The following is a 14,744-nucleotide window of genomic DNA, read 5'->3' as shown; positions in this document are numbered from 1 at the left end:
ATTTTGCTTTGATTTGTGCCTTGTAAAGGGCGTGCCACCTTTCAAACTATGATAGTTTGAAACTCATAATGGGAAAAACATTGACATTCGTTGTTTATGAAAAGAGCAAAACTGGATGAAGATAATGGACCTTTCCAGGTGCCATATCCTCCAAAGACTTTGTGATATGGAAAAATGGGAGGAACTAAGAATTTTAAGCTGTTGAATTGCATTGAAAGCTAATACTTTATATTAATGTATATCCTGACCTTGATTTATTTTCCTTGTTCTTATTCAGAGGTTTGCTCTGACCCTACCTGGTCCTGTTATTTAAGGGGGGGGGGGGCAAAAATGGAATTGTATTTCTGTTTAGCATCTATTGACAAAGCAACTTGCTTGTTAAGAAAAGCCTCATATCTAATTTATGTTAATTAGCAAATTTAATTGCTTGACTTCACAAATGTGCATAACTTTCACAGATCTAACATTTCATGACAAAGACCCAGCCTTTCAGTTTTCATGTAGGCATTGCTTTTGTAACACTAACACTGCCACTGTCACAACTTGAACACTTCCCCAACTCACTGAATTGAGGTTCCCATATTGAAGCTGATTACATCTTCCCTCTGGGTTCTAGGGATAGCCCAGAAGGATTGATATTTCTAGTACTTTCACTCACAAATCCCTACTCAGTATTCCTCTTAATGAAAATCACCTAGATTTAATTAGACTCTTCAAAAGGTATTTTACTCAAGTGGTCTACAAGGACATGAAGTATGAAAGTATTCCTCCAAACTATGGCTCCCTCTTCCTAAGCATACCTAAGGTCCCTAGGGAGAGGACAATGATAATGAGGCACATGTTGAGAATATGTGTAGTAAAGGAGTAAGCTATCAACTTTTGATTACTAAAAGTAACATTTATCATTTGTGTGTGATCTCATGTTGTGTGGTTGTCTAGTCCTTTTTTTTTTGCTTTGACACACCCATTTCAAGGTTGCTACTTGGTCATCTGATTCTTGTGGCAACTTCTGCTAGTTCCTTGGTGGGACTTTTGATGAGATCTCAGGATCTCCTAAATTCAAATAAGCATGGAGGTTGGGAGGAGAGAGAGAGAGACAAAGAGAGAGAGAGAGACAGAGAGACAGAGAGACAGAGACAAAGACACAGAGAGAGACAGAGGCAAAGAGAATTTGAATGAATTAGTTTATTGTTTTATATATTATCGGCCCAGGCGTGTGTATGATTTAGTTGATCAGAAAATATTTCATCTGTCTTTAATATAATGATCAAAGCCCTAATTCCAGTCAAGTTAATTAAGGACTTGTTTGCATCTAGCTTACACTTTTGATCATTTCAATGAGCTGTCTGGGCCTTTTGTGATTTCATTAATTGCTGTGGAGGATTCACAAACTTCAAATAATCTATTGATTTAAAAAGGAAATGAGCTTTATCCATAAGAGGCAGATACATGAATATACATGTATGCCTTACATAAATAAATAAACGATGTGTACATAATCTCCATGTATGGAGACAACCACAGTTTTAGTGGATGGAGTATTTAGAAGGCTAGACTTAGAGTCAGGAGGACCAGAGTTCATATCCTGCCTTTTCCATTGATCAGTTTGATGACCCTGGCTAGGTGAAACATTTAACTTCTCTGTGTCTCAAGAAATACCATAAAACTTCTCCATTAAGTCATCAATGGCTGACCATTTGATTAATAAAGGAAGTTGTCAACTAGTGACATCTTTGAATGCCATAATGATCCTTTTATAGATGTAGCTTTAAACCAGAATGTTGATTTGCCTTTTGCCCTTTTATCTTTTATTTTATTTTTAGTTCAATTCAACAAATATTTATTAAGCACCTGGTACTATGTTCCTTCTACCATGTAAGACTCTTCTCTAGTTGTCTGAGATACAAAGATAAAAACCAGAATAGCCCTAAATGTATGGGAGGAGAATACATTCTATTTTCTATGAAAGTGATGTCTTCAAAGTATTAAAAGATACTTCTGTTTTCCATATAAAAATGATCTTGACATTTGCTTTTAGTTTCCTTCTCAAATTGAAGATTCCATTTATGTCCTATGTCCCAATGAGAAAACCATTTTCTAGCTAGTTCCCTACTTCACCTTCATTTTGCCATTTTGCTAAACTTTCATTTCACTATTAATCTTCAATATGAAACTTTGCCAAAGGCTTCTTGAAAATCCAAGTGCACATCTGTTAGACTTCCTTATTTATTGGACAGAGAGATTCCCAGAGTACTCCTGGAGAACTGTTAAACCTCATTTTCCTTGTACAGGCAACATCTTTGTTGACTTTTCCTAATCAAACTACTTTCCCAGACATTCTTTTAATTCTGCATTTGTAAATGGTTTTCAAGACTTTACCATTTTGGATGTTAAATGTATTACTTTCTGAATACAGGATTTGTCTATGGGTTATTTGTTTTTGTATAATAGGACTTTCATATTTTCAATGATTTCATGTTGAAATAATAAAACAGGTTGTATGGATGATTATAATAGAACTGGCTTTATGAATAGCTAGAATAGATAAGTTTTCAGAAGACTTGTTTTCAGGGGTCCCTTGCTGCAATATATCTTCTCTCAGATTTTCCTTGGTGTTTGAAATTTTATTATTACAGATTCATTCCTTTGGGTTTAGAGATATTAGAAATTCAAAGTGTCATTGTACAAGGGCAACTCTGATTGCATCATAACAACAGTTGCTGCTGCTACTGCTATTACTACTGTTATTAGTACTTCTACTTCTTCTTCTTATATTACTACCACTACTACTATTAGACCTACTAACTATTAATTATTATTGGTGAGGAATATAACTCAGTTTTATATCCCTTTTAGGTAGATTTCCTCAACATGATGCTGTAAGTTGGAAGTAAAATTATTATTCATATATAATTGGAGAGTGTTGTATGCGTATGCTTGTGTGTGTGTGTGTGTGTGTGTGTGTGTGTGTGTGTGTTGCAGTGAGGCAGGATTACATACCTCTACCAGTGCTGACAAACTCAAATAGAAAAGGGGACCTAAATCATACATAAAGATCTCTGTGGACCACATACTGACTTAGAAAGCTATGTAGTAACATTATACATTTTCTATTATATTTTTATTTTGTTAAATGTTTCCCATTATATTTTAATTTTCATTCAGCAGCACTTGGGAATGTTGAGGGCATTTGTTTGACATCTCTTGTTTAGGAGACAGAACTTTAAGCCACATTCTTAATCATTCTTAATCACTTCCTTCCTTCCTTCCTTCCTTCCTTCCTTCCTTCCTTCCTTCCTTCCTTCCTTCCTTCCTTCCTTCCTTCCTTCCTTCCTTCCTTCCTTCCTTCCACAGCCAGGGTCACACAGTTAATAAGCGTCTGAGGCCCACTTTGAACTCAGATCCTCTTGACTCCAGACCTGGTGCTCCATCCACTGTGCCACCTAGTGCACTATTTCTTATTTCTTGGTCACTATTTTTGCATGAGGAATGGGAAACCCCAGGCTTCATATACAAGGCTTGATTCCCTTTCCACCAGATACCAGTTCCACAACGAATGCATACATAGAAAATAACAAAGGAACCCATTTATGCAAGTTGATAGTAAAGTAGAAACCAGAGAAAAAGTATACATAAGAAAATATCTACTAGACAATTCAGACTGAAGGAGCTCTCCCATTAGAGGGAGCTGTCCCAGCTCAACCAAGAGAGTCCAAGATCTCACTCAAAGGAGAATATTCCCTGAAGTTTCTAGTGTAGCAAATTAAGAATAAGTTCATGATCAAAGTTCTATATTTTTACTTCTTCCCAGAGTTTTTCTACCTTCATGGAATTCAGAAAGGTTGGAATTCAAAACATCTCTCTCAATGCTGGAAGTAATAGAATAGAAGGGACTGGAGACAACTGACCTCTCTTCTCTCCTGCTCTCACCAGCTCTACTCTGCTCCTCTTGCAGACACAGGGTATTGGTCTCCATAGAGAAGAAAGTCCTATAATGATGGGGCTCAGATTACACATAGAGGTAATAATTCTATCACACCTTTTCCATTCCTTTGGGATATCTTTAAACTCCCAGGAGTGGAGAAAGTCTATAGTATTTGTTTCCAACCCGAAATAAATTCAGACAGTTATCCATATTTTTCATTAAAGCTCTTTTTATAATGCTTTTTCAAGTCTTTTGATAAAATTATGAAGAATATTTCAATCAGGCAATTTTTAAAAAGCTACATTTTTAACCCAAGAGTGTAGGATTATTTTCAACAATAGAGATCAATATTTAATAAAAATGTAGAATAATAATGAAAGCATGCAAAGCAAAACAATAGGTAAACACATTTCAATGCCTGTTCCCAAGTGAGTGAATCATCACCAGTTCCTATCAGAGTAGCCTGAGAAAACAGTTTTTCTAACACACAGACCTTCAAAATAATACAAGGGCCCTCCATCTGTCTCTCTTGGTGTGTCTCTCTCTCTATAATCTTAGAATAAGTAGAAACTGTCCCAAAGTTCTGTTTCTGTGGCCAGTTAATTTTGTGATATCCATTCAAGGCTGGCAGGGGGTTACACATGCAAAACTTGTCTGCTACAATTCCCTACGTGCAGATAGAAGAATTACCTGACTGAAAAGGAAGACAAACCCTGTTTTCTTTTTGCTTGCTTAATGTAAACATATAAATGTCAGCATGTACATTTTATAAAGTTGTACAAACTCGCTGTTCATGAAGTCACACCTTAATAATTCTTTAGATACGGCCATTTGTTTGAGGCAAAGGGTAAAAGTGAATTTATGTCAATGTGCTTTTCTGAATCTTTGTTAAAAGGTGAATCTTGATAAGTGATGGTGGGTCAGCAGGGTATTTGTCTTAACTCATTACAGGAAAACTTTCATACAAATTGGCCTATTTATGAGCTGTTCAGTTCACCTATATCTGCCAACAGTAACACCATTGAAGACATCACTACAAGTCTTTGTCTTCCCTCTTTTCCCTAATTTGAATAACCTTAGAGGATGACAAAAGCAAAAAAGTGTATGTAATAGAGATTCACAGTTTTGTGTACAATCCTATTTTGTGTATATGGAAGGGTTTATTTTATCTGGCGTTAAGTTCAGAATTTTAAAAAAAGAAACTAGAAAAAAAAAAAAGAAAATCAAGATATACTGAGAGTTTGGAAGAAAGCAGTGTGCTACCTCCCTGAACAATGGCTCAGGGCATCTAGTTCATGGTGTCATAGGATTGATTGAAGGAACTGTAGTATTTAGAAAAAAAAAAACAGGGTAGGGAAGACATAGATGTCACATATGTGAGAGGTTATCATATGAGAAAGAAACACACTTCTGTTTGCCCCAGAGGAAAAAAACTAGAAACAAAGGTCAAAGTCACAAAAAGAAAAATATAATTTTGATGAAAGGGAAAACATCTTAACAGTTAGAGCTATCCAAAAGTAGAATAAGCAGTTTTATCAGATTCTAAAGTAATACTGGCTGGCAGGGAGTCCTCAGGAGAGAATCAGTCAACTGCCTATTATGTGTCAGGCAATATGCTAAGAGCTAGGGGTACATAGAAAGGCAAAAGACAAACTCTGTTTTCAAGGAGCTTATAATCTAATAGGGAAGACAATATGCAAATAACTATTTACAAACAAAATGTAGGCAAAATAAATTGGAATAATCAGCAGAGAAAAGGTATTAGAATTAATGATGATCAGGAAAGATTTCCTGTAGAAGATAGAATTTTAGCTGGGACTTGAAGGGAGCCAGGAGATGGAGATGAGAAGGGAGAGGATCCCAGGTGTGGGAGATAGATAGTGAAAAATGCACAGAATCAGGAGATGGAGAGTCTTGTGCAAGGAATAGCAAGGAAGCTGGTGTTACTAGACCATAGAGTAGATTATGGGGATGGGGGATAAGGTGTAAGAAGACTGGAAAGATGGTAGTGGGAATCAGATTATGAAGGATTTTGGTCACCAAACAGAGGATTTTGTATTTTATCCTGGAGGTGATAGGGTACTGCTAGAGTTTAGTAACTGAGTGATATGGTCAGACCTGCCCTTTAGGAAGATCACTTTGGCAACTGAATGAAGGATAGACTGGAGTGAGAAGAGAGCTGAGGCAGGGAGATTAACCAGCAAGCTGTTGCAGTAGAGATGAATGTAAACTGTGACAAGGCAATGTATGCTCACAGGGAATTGGAAAGGGTGACCTGCTTGTAAGGTCAAATAGGAGATTGTTCCTCTAACCACACCTGGACCTTCTACGGCTTGGGACCGCAGGATCTGTTGTACCAAACACATTCTAAAGTGGGGCACCCTGATCCCAAGGAGCTTTTTTAAGTTGCAACATTACTTGAGCAGGGGCACAGACTCTGGAGTACTTTCTTCAATGGATCTTGACTGATGATTGGGAAAGGGAGAAGTTGTTATCAACTGTAAAGTGAGAATTGCAGGTTGGGAGTTGGTGGATGGCAAACTCCCTCCATAGAATATGCCTGATGTTATTTGCTAGCACTAGAAAATGGGACAACACAGGACTACAAAAGGGAATTATAAGAATGCGTGGTAGGAGATAAGGGTTGCAAAAAAAGCAGTGGTGCAAGGAGAGATAGAGAGGAGTAGAAGGAGGAGTCCTACCATCTACCTGGGTGTTCTGGAAATGACTGAGACACTGTTACTCTCTGCTGGTGGGGGCTCTTGATTTTTATGGACACAGCCTTATTTGTTTCCCTTAATCCTGAAATAAGCTTGTTTGTGCTTTGAGCTTTGTGAACCTGTGGGATTATGAAGGTGAGTACACCTGTCATGCAGGTGACAACTTCCCAGATCAACTGAGTGTGAACAATAAACTAGAAAAGTGAGATGGCTCCCAAATTATACCTGGGCCCACTGTGTCAGAAGGTAGCCTTTGACATAAAATTGTATCACTGTTTGAAGCATAAGCTTTTACCCATGCCTAAATATGTATGTCATTTTAATGCAAGAAATCACAAGTACCCAAAGCTTGGTATTCGTGTTGTTGTCCTCTAACTGAATATAAAATATTATTTGCTTAAGTCTAATAGTGACTAAGGTTGTTGTTTATAAAAGTGACCCCACAGTGTAAAAAAAAAAAAAAGCATGAAAATACATTTGTGGTGGGATTGCAGCCTGAGAATGTAATTATTTTAGAGACCATAAAGGCAACATATAATGAGTCATAAAAACTGATCAGACTTTTCAACTCAGCAGTTCCATTAATGGGTCCCTTTTCCCAAAATATCATAGATCATTCATTTCAATATAGAAGGGACTTAATGGCTCAGGAGGAGAAAGTGAGGTTGATGACTTTGTATGGCCCTCCCTCACTCAAAACAAAGTCAAGTGCAAGTCATGTTATCATCTTAATGTCAAGGTCCTCTTTGAGAACAAAGGACAAACACAGACTGTGAGTAGACCTAGCTGCCTGAGTGGGGACCAAGCTAGCTGGGTAATCCAGCTCATCCTCTCCCTTCTGTCTCCCTCTCTCCTTCCTTTTGGGTTTACTAACTAGATATTCCTTCTTTCCTTCCTTCCAGTCATCCTGATGAATATCAGGTCACTGGACCCAGGTGGCTCAGGAGGAGAAGGTGAGGTTAGTGACCTTGCACAGCCCTCCCTCACTCTAAACAAAAAAGTCAGGTGCAAGTCATGTCATCATTTCTCTAACGTCATGATCTTCTTTGAAAATGGAGGATGAACACAGACACAGACAGAAGGGACTTGAATCAATTTCTACTTCAACATCCCTAATTTTGCAGTTGAGGAAAATGAACTCCAGAAAGGTTAAGTGATTTGCCCAAGGACATACAATTATGAAGTGTAAGAGCACAGATTTAAAATCAGGACTTCTAACTCTGAATTCATTCCTTTTTCCACTGAATCATGCTCTATTAAGAAATTGGAAACAACCTCTATGCCTAACAATTGGAGTCATGGTAAATAAACTAGACCATATTTAGGAGATATTTTGTTGTAAGAAATAAAAAGCATGCAGTATTCAAGAACATATGAAAGGACCTATGGTAGTTGATACCCAGTGAAATATGTAAAATATATACATCCAGACCAGAACTATATATAAAAGAATTTAAGGAAAAAAGGAAGAAGGCAGAGAGGGAAGGTAGAATCAAGAGTGATAGAACTTCAATGAGACCTAGAAAGGGACACAGAACAAGAATGCTTTTTTAAATTTGCTTGCTATTACTAGCTTCTTTTTTTCTTTTTATCTTATCAGAAGCCAAGAATTTGGGGTAAAATTTGCCACTTGGTTTATAGGTTTATTTGTATATGTATTTGATTCAGACAGCTAGATAGTGCAGTGGATAGGACATTGAACATAGAGTAAGGAAATCCTAAATTCAAATCTAGCTACAGACACTTAATACCTATATCTCAAGTGGCACAGTTGATAGAGCACCAGGCCCAGAGCCAGAAAGACCCGAGTTCAAATGTGGCTTTAGACATGTACTGACTGTGTGACTCTGGGCAAGTCACTTAATCCCATTTGCTTCAATTTCCTTATCTGTAAAATGAGCTAAAGAAGGAAATAACAATCCAGTATCTTTGCCAAGAAAACCCCAAAAAGGGTCATGAAGAGTCAGACATGAAAATGACTAAAAAACAACAAAAAATGGGTATAATAATAGCTCCTGCCTCCCAAGGATCGTTCTGAGGATAAATGAAAGTTAAAAATGTATGTAAAGCATATTGGAAATCTTAAAGTGCTATATAAATCCTAGCTATTGTTGTTGGTGGTTATTAAGTTTATAATACACACACATACACATAAACACACACACACATATATATTATATATTTAATTATCCAATGGAGTTTCTGTCTTAACATGACTTGCTATTATAAAACAACTCAAACTCTCACAACTTGATAACAGTTCAAGTTTTATAAAATACTTTCCTTGCAACTACTAAATACCATGAATATCATAACTATTTTACAGATGAGAAAACTGAGCTTGAGATGTTATATTACTTGCCCATGCTGTTTCAACTAGTGAGTTATTATAATGGAAAGAACACTGTATTAGAAGCCATAAGATTCGATAAATCATATCCCTCCAAACATACGATAACATAAAGTAAAAAAAATTCTGATTAATATCACCTTTAAGCTGAATCTAGTTCTTATTCCCTAATAATAAGAATTAAAAAGGATTCCATCATATCTCAAAATTGCAAAACAAATATTCTAGATTACTTCTTTCTTGCAATGCCACCCATGTTATTGCATGAACTTGAAATTAGGAACCTTTATCTTAAGTTTAGTGCTTGGAATTTATTTGATATTTTTAATTATAATTGCAAGAACAGAAAATTAGTTTCAGTTGTGATAAAATGTACTTTGGCAACATTAGTGCATAGATTTCCATTTATACATTATTTTAAATGCTTATATTCTTCCCAGAGTACACATTTTCAACTACCTATTATTACTATTATATGTTATACATTAGTATCTTGAGGGGGGAATATGTCCCTTAATGTAGAACTTGGGATTGCAATATTATCATTTTGATTTTTTTTACAGCTACTGAGAGAACCCTACAATTACAACACATTAAAATACTTTTACTGATTCACTTACAAAAAAATTCTTATGACAAACACCTTAAGTTAAAGCATTTTTGGATGAGGCAAACATATGGATTTCTTTTGCTTAACTTATTTGTTAAAAGGATTATATTTTTATTCTTTTTTGTTTCCTATAGAGGGCTGTGTTTGGGCAAGGAGTTAAACACTTTCCCCCCAAAAAAGAAGATAAGAAGAGATTGTGATTGAAGCATTTTAGAAATGAACAAAAGAGACAGAAGAAAGTGCAGAAGGAAACGCAGAGAAGTGATACAACTTCAAAGTAGCATGTTGACGTTTTTGCATACTATGTAGGAACCATTATAGCCTAAGAAAAATAAAGGATTAATCAAACATGACGTAGACAATTCCAACCAAAAATCTGATGAAGAATATGACTTGTTGAAGTTAAGACCACCTAAAAAGGTTGTACTTTTAAAAAATTGATTTGCTTTTGTTATATTTTTTTCTTTTTAATTTATAGGATAAAACAAGCATTTCCATAACATAATATAACAAAAATGATGATTGCATATTAAACAGCTAATCTACTATGCACGACTTGCTATTTCTTTCAATCATACATTATCATGTAAATTTCCATTTTTTCCTTTTTTCTCCCTTTCCCCACCCTAGAGATGACTAACATTAGACACAAATAAGAATATTCATCTATATGTTATACATATGTAAAATTATTCTATACATACTTCTATTTATCACTTCTTTCTTGGAATGCAGATGGTATATTTTGTTTTCATGTGTCCTTTATAGTTGATTTGGGTATTTGCAATAGATAAAATAACTTATTTGCTCAGAGTCATTCTTAAAACAATATTCCTGTAACTGTGTGCAATGTTCTCCTGGTTCTGTTCACTTAACTTTGCATCAGTTCATATAAGTCTTCCCAGGTTCTTTCTGAAACCATTCCCTTCATTATTTCTCATATCACAGTAGTATTACATTATAGTCATTTGCCACAACTAGTCCATTCACTTCCTGGGCATCCCTGCAATTTTCACTTCTTTGCCACCACAAAGAGAGCTGGTATAAACACTTTAGAATATGTAGATTCTTTTTGTTTTTTCCCTAATCATCTTTGGAAATAGACCTACTAGTGGTATTTCTGGGTCAAAGGGCATTGGTATTTTAATAACTCTTTAGCCATAATTCCAGATTGCTCTCCAAAATAGTTGGATAGTTCACAATTCCATCAGCAATGAATTAATGTCCCAATTTTTCCACATCCTCTCCAATATTTGTCATTTTCCCGTTCTATCATTTAGCCAGTCTGGTGGGTGTCAAATGACACCTCTGCATTTCTCTAATCAATAATAGTTTAGATCATTATTTCATATGACTGTATATTGTTTTGATTTCTTCATTGGAATACTGCCTCTTCATATCCTTTTACCATTTTTCCATTGGGGAATGACTTATATTCTCATAGATTTGACAAAGTTTTTTGTATGTTTTAGATATGAGACCTTTATCTCATAAACTATTCATTAACATTTTCCCCCAATTTTCTACTTTCCTTCTGATTTTTGCTATATTTGTGTAAAACTTTTTTTTAACTGAATGTTGACTGAACTTATCCATTTTACACCTAACTTTGATGTCTAGCTCTTGTTTATTCATAAATTGTTCACCTATCCATAAGTCTGATAAATAATATGTTCCATGTTCTGATTTTCTGGTAAAATCTCTCTTTATATCTAGGTCACATATCCATTTTGACCTTATCTTTATAAATAGTGTGAAAAATGGTCACATATTTAAATTTACTTATAATTGCACCTAATTCAGACATGCCAGCATATGAGGTAGAGAAGGTAAGCCAGCAATAGTATTTTAGAAAAACACAACACTCATATAGTTTAACATCTATACTGGTAGTCACATAATTAAAGCAGCAAACTGTTATCTGAATACAAATTGTGTACTGGAATTGGCTTAGGTCTTTAAAAACAAGTAAGATTTATCTGTGGAAATGAAGCAAACTTTATAATATACAACAGACTATATAAAGGTAGAAGGGAGCATGACAGGGAAAAGGAAGATAGCATAGGCATTCCATAGTAAAAGAACAGCAACATGTGTTCAAGTCCTAATTTTGACTGACATAAACTGTCATTAACTTGGGATGGGATCTTTATCAGGAAACTGGTATAATAATACTTGCACCATATATCTCACAGGATTTTGTGAAGAAATCACTTTGTAAAGGATAAAGTATTATGTAAACCCTATGAATTATTAGGAAAGGGATGATCAAAATGAGAATCAACCATAGGGTCAACCATTAAAGCATTCTTGGAAGAAGTGTGTGTGGGCTTAGGTTTTGAAGAATACATGGCTATGGAATAGCAGACAAGAGTATGGGTGGTTAATTCCATTTCTCTTACCCATTACTCACATATTTAACCCTTGACACAGGTTGTGGGGAGGCAGTTAACCTTGGCCAGCAATCCATATTTCTCTTTGTCTACAATAGGGCATAAAGAGAACAGGAAGATGATAAATGTTGTATAAGATAGGGGAGAGTTAGAATACTAATTTCTCTTTGTCTACAATAAGGCATAAAGAGAAAAGAATAGGTGATGTTATACCTAAAAGATCTGCTAACATACAGGAAGATGATAAATGTTGTATAAGATAGGGGAGAGTTAGAATACTAATTCATTGTTGGTGGAGCCATGAACTGATCCAAGCATTCTGGAGAACAATTTGGAACTTTACCCAAAAGTCATAAATGTGCATACCCTTTGACCCAGTAATATCACTTCTAGGACTGTTTCCCGGGGATCATAAAAATGGGGAAAGGACCCACATATACAAAAATATTTATAGCAGCTTTTTTTTTTGTGGTGGTCCAGAACTGGAAATCAAGGGAATGACCATCAATTGGGGAATAGCTGAACAAGTTGTGGTATATGAATATAGTGGAATACTATTGTGCTATAAGAAATGGCAAACAGTAGGACTTCAGAAAAACCTGGGAAGATTTATATGAACTGATGCTGAGTAAGGTGAGCAGAACCAGTAGAACATTATATGCAGTAAGAACCACAGAGCTACAGGACAGTATCTGATAAACTTAGTCCTTCACAGCAATGCAAGGATCTAAAACATTTCCAAAGAACTCATGATGCACAGTGCCATCCACATCCAGAGAAAGAACTATAGAGTCAGAATGCAGAAAGAAGCAGACTCTTCTCTCTTTTGTTATGTTTTGGTTTTTCTCATAGTTTCTCCATTCATTTTAATTCTTCTATGCAACATGACTAATATGAAAATGTGTTTAATAAGAATATATGTGTAGAACCCTTATAATATTGCATGCCATCTTGAGGAGAGGGAAAGAGGAAGGAGGGGAAAATTTAAAACATAAGGAAGTGATTGTTGAAAAATAAATTAATTTAAAAAAAGAACAGGTGACATTACTAAGAAGCTTTGAGGAGGGGGAAGAAGAGTTTTAGAAATTCCCGTTAGATGGTCTCAATATTTTCAATAAAGAATGACATTTTTTAAACATCTTAAGGGTAAGAATATGGAAGGGGGACAAAAAGAGAGAAAAAAGTTGTTGCTGTTGTGAATGAGAACATAAATTTCTAAGGGGGGGGGTGGGCCAATCTGCAGTAAAAATATCAAAAATTTGTAAGGGATGATATTTTTTTTTTGGTGGGTGGCGTGGAGGGTGTAGCTTTCTGAAGCTATATTCAGAAATCAAGGAGCAAAAAAGGAGACAGATATTGTCTAGATGAAGTATTAACATAATCTTGGAAGGTCTTGGGACAAAGGATTTTGGAGTTGTGGTTGGCGAAGCGTATAAATAGCAATCTGTGGGATTAGATGTAGATATGGTGACAGCTGAATCTGTGGTGGGAGAAAAGAGAATTTAGTCAAGGAAAAAGAGGTCACAGCAAGGGCAAAAAGCAAATTTAATATGAGTAAGACAGCAGAAGAGGTAGAAGGATAGGAGGTTATATGTGGAGAGTGATGTTTCAAAGTTAAGAATTTGGGTGATGATTAGGTCTCAGGAGTGGCCACGTGGATGAACAGAAGAGAATGAATTTGTTGTCACTGAGAAAGTTGAGGGTTCTTGTGGTAAGTGCATTAGAAGGGCCATCAGTATCATATTGAACACCTTTGCATTCTGGCAGGAGATTATAGGTGGACAAGAAAACTATAAGCCGAATGTTTATGCATATCAGTAAGGAAATTTCAAGAGTGAACTAGAGGCTGGCAGATGACAGCAACAAGTATGGGGAGAAAGTAGTTTAAACAGGTTGCATTAACTTCAAAGGGAAAAGAGGTTACAAAAAATTAGTAAGTTCACTAAAAGTTTAACATTACGAAATAGCCCAAGATACTGGTCTTTCTTGAGAACCCATGAGAATTTATGAAGAGGTACTTACCTAAACATTGCCAGCTGTCACTGCGGAAATCGTGAAAGTAACTCTAGAGCCCATAGGCTGTTCCAACTTCAGACTTCAGAGATGTGTACAACTGAGAGTCAAAGAGAAAAGGGAGCAAAGGGTAAAAGGGAGGGTGTTCAGAATAATATGACAGGAGTCTCACAAAACTTGGACATCTGTAGCACATCTGTATCACTGTTCTAAATTAGAATGGCAACAGTTAAAACCCCTGAGAATACATGCTTAAAGTATACACTTTTAAAGACAGTAAGACTGTTATAACCACAAGTATTCTAAGGCAATGTGATGACATGAAGCAATCACAAGTGATTTCAAAATTCTTTAAAATGTCAATTTACGTTTTAGTTTAAATGTGAGAGTTGTTTTAGGAGAGATTGGCAACACATTTGAAAAAGCATATGAGAGACTATGGATGGATTTCTTTTCTTAAGAAGAGCAAAACCCTGCAGTTGTTATTGAACAACTAGGAGGAAAGAAATGGCACTGGGAACTGACACTGTTTTGGAAGATGGCAAAAGATGGAATTGATGGATTGTTAGGACTAAGGAAAGGAAGCCCGTATGGTTAGGTGTCACTTAATGAAAGTCCGTTCTCAAAGAGAAGGTAGCAGTGTTGTGGTCACAATGGGGTCAACTGTGGATCTTGAGACAGAGATCCTGAATTCAAATGTTTGCTTTCATGTGCATAGCAGTTGTGTGACTTT

At 35.8% G+C, this 14,744-nt stretch overlaps 1 protein-coding gene across 1 annotated transcript in view; it reads right to left on the bottom strand.

The window, feature by feature from the left end:
* Window positions 1-14,744, bottom strand: part of MPDZ (multiple PDZ domain crumbs cell polarity complex component) — a 312,491-nt gene that overhangs the window by 245,257 nt on the left and 52,490 nt on the right. Inside the window, exon 2 of the mRNA XM_072596383.1 lies at window positions 14,021-14,111. The gene's annotated coding sequence lies outside the window, so the exon portion shown is untranslated. The remainder of the gene's footprint in view (window positions 1-14,020; window positions 14,112-14,744) is intronic.

The sequence above is a fragment of the Notamacropus eugenii genome, chromosome 1, assembly GCF_028372415.1.
Source record: "Notamacropus eugenii isolate mMacEug1 chromosome 1, mMacEug1.pri_v2, whole genome shotgun sequence".
Classification (NCBI taxonomy): domain Eukaryota; kingdom Metazoa; phylum Chordata; class Mammalia; order Diprotodontia; family Macropodidae; genus Notamacropus; species Notamacropus eugenii.
The sequence above is the reverse complement of the archived record's forward strand: the minus strand, read 5'-3'. Positions and strand labels throughout refer to the sequence as shown.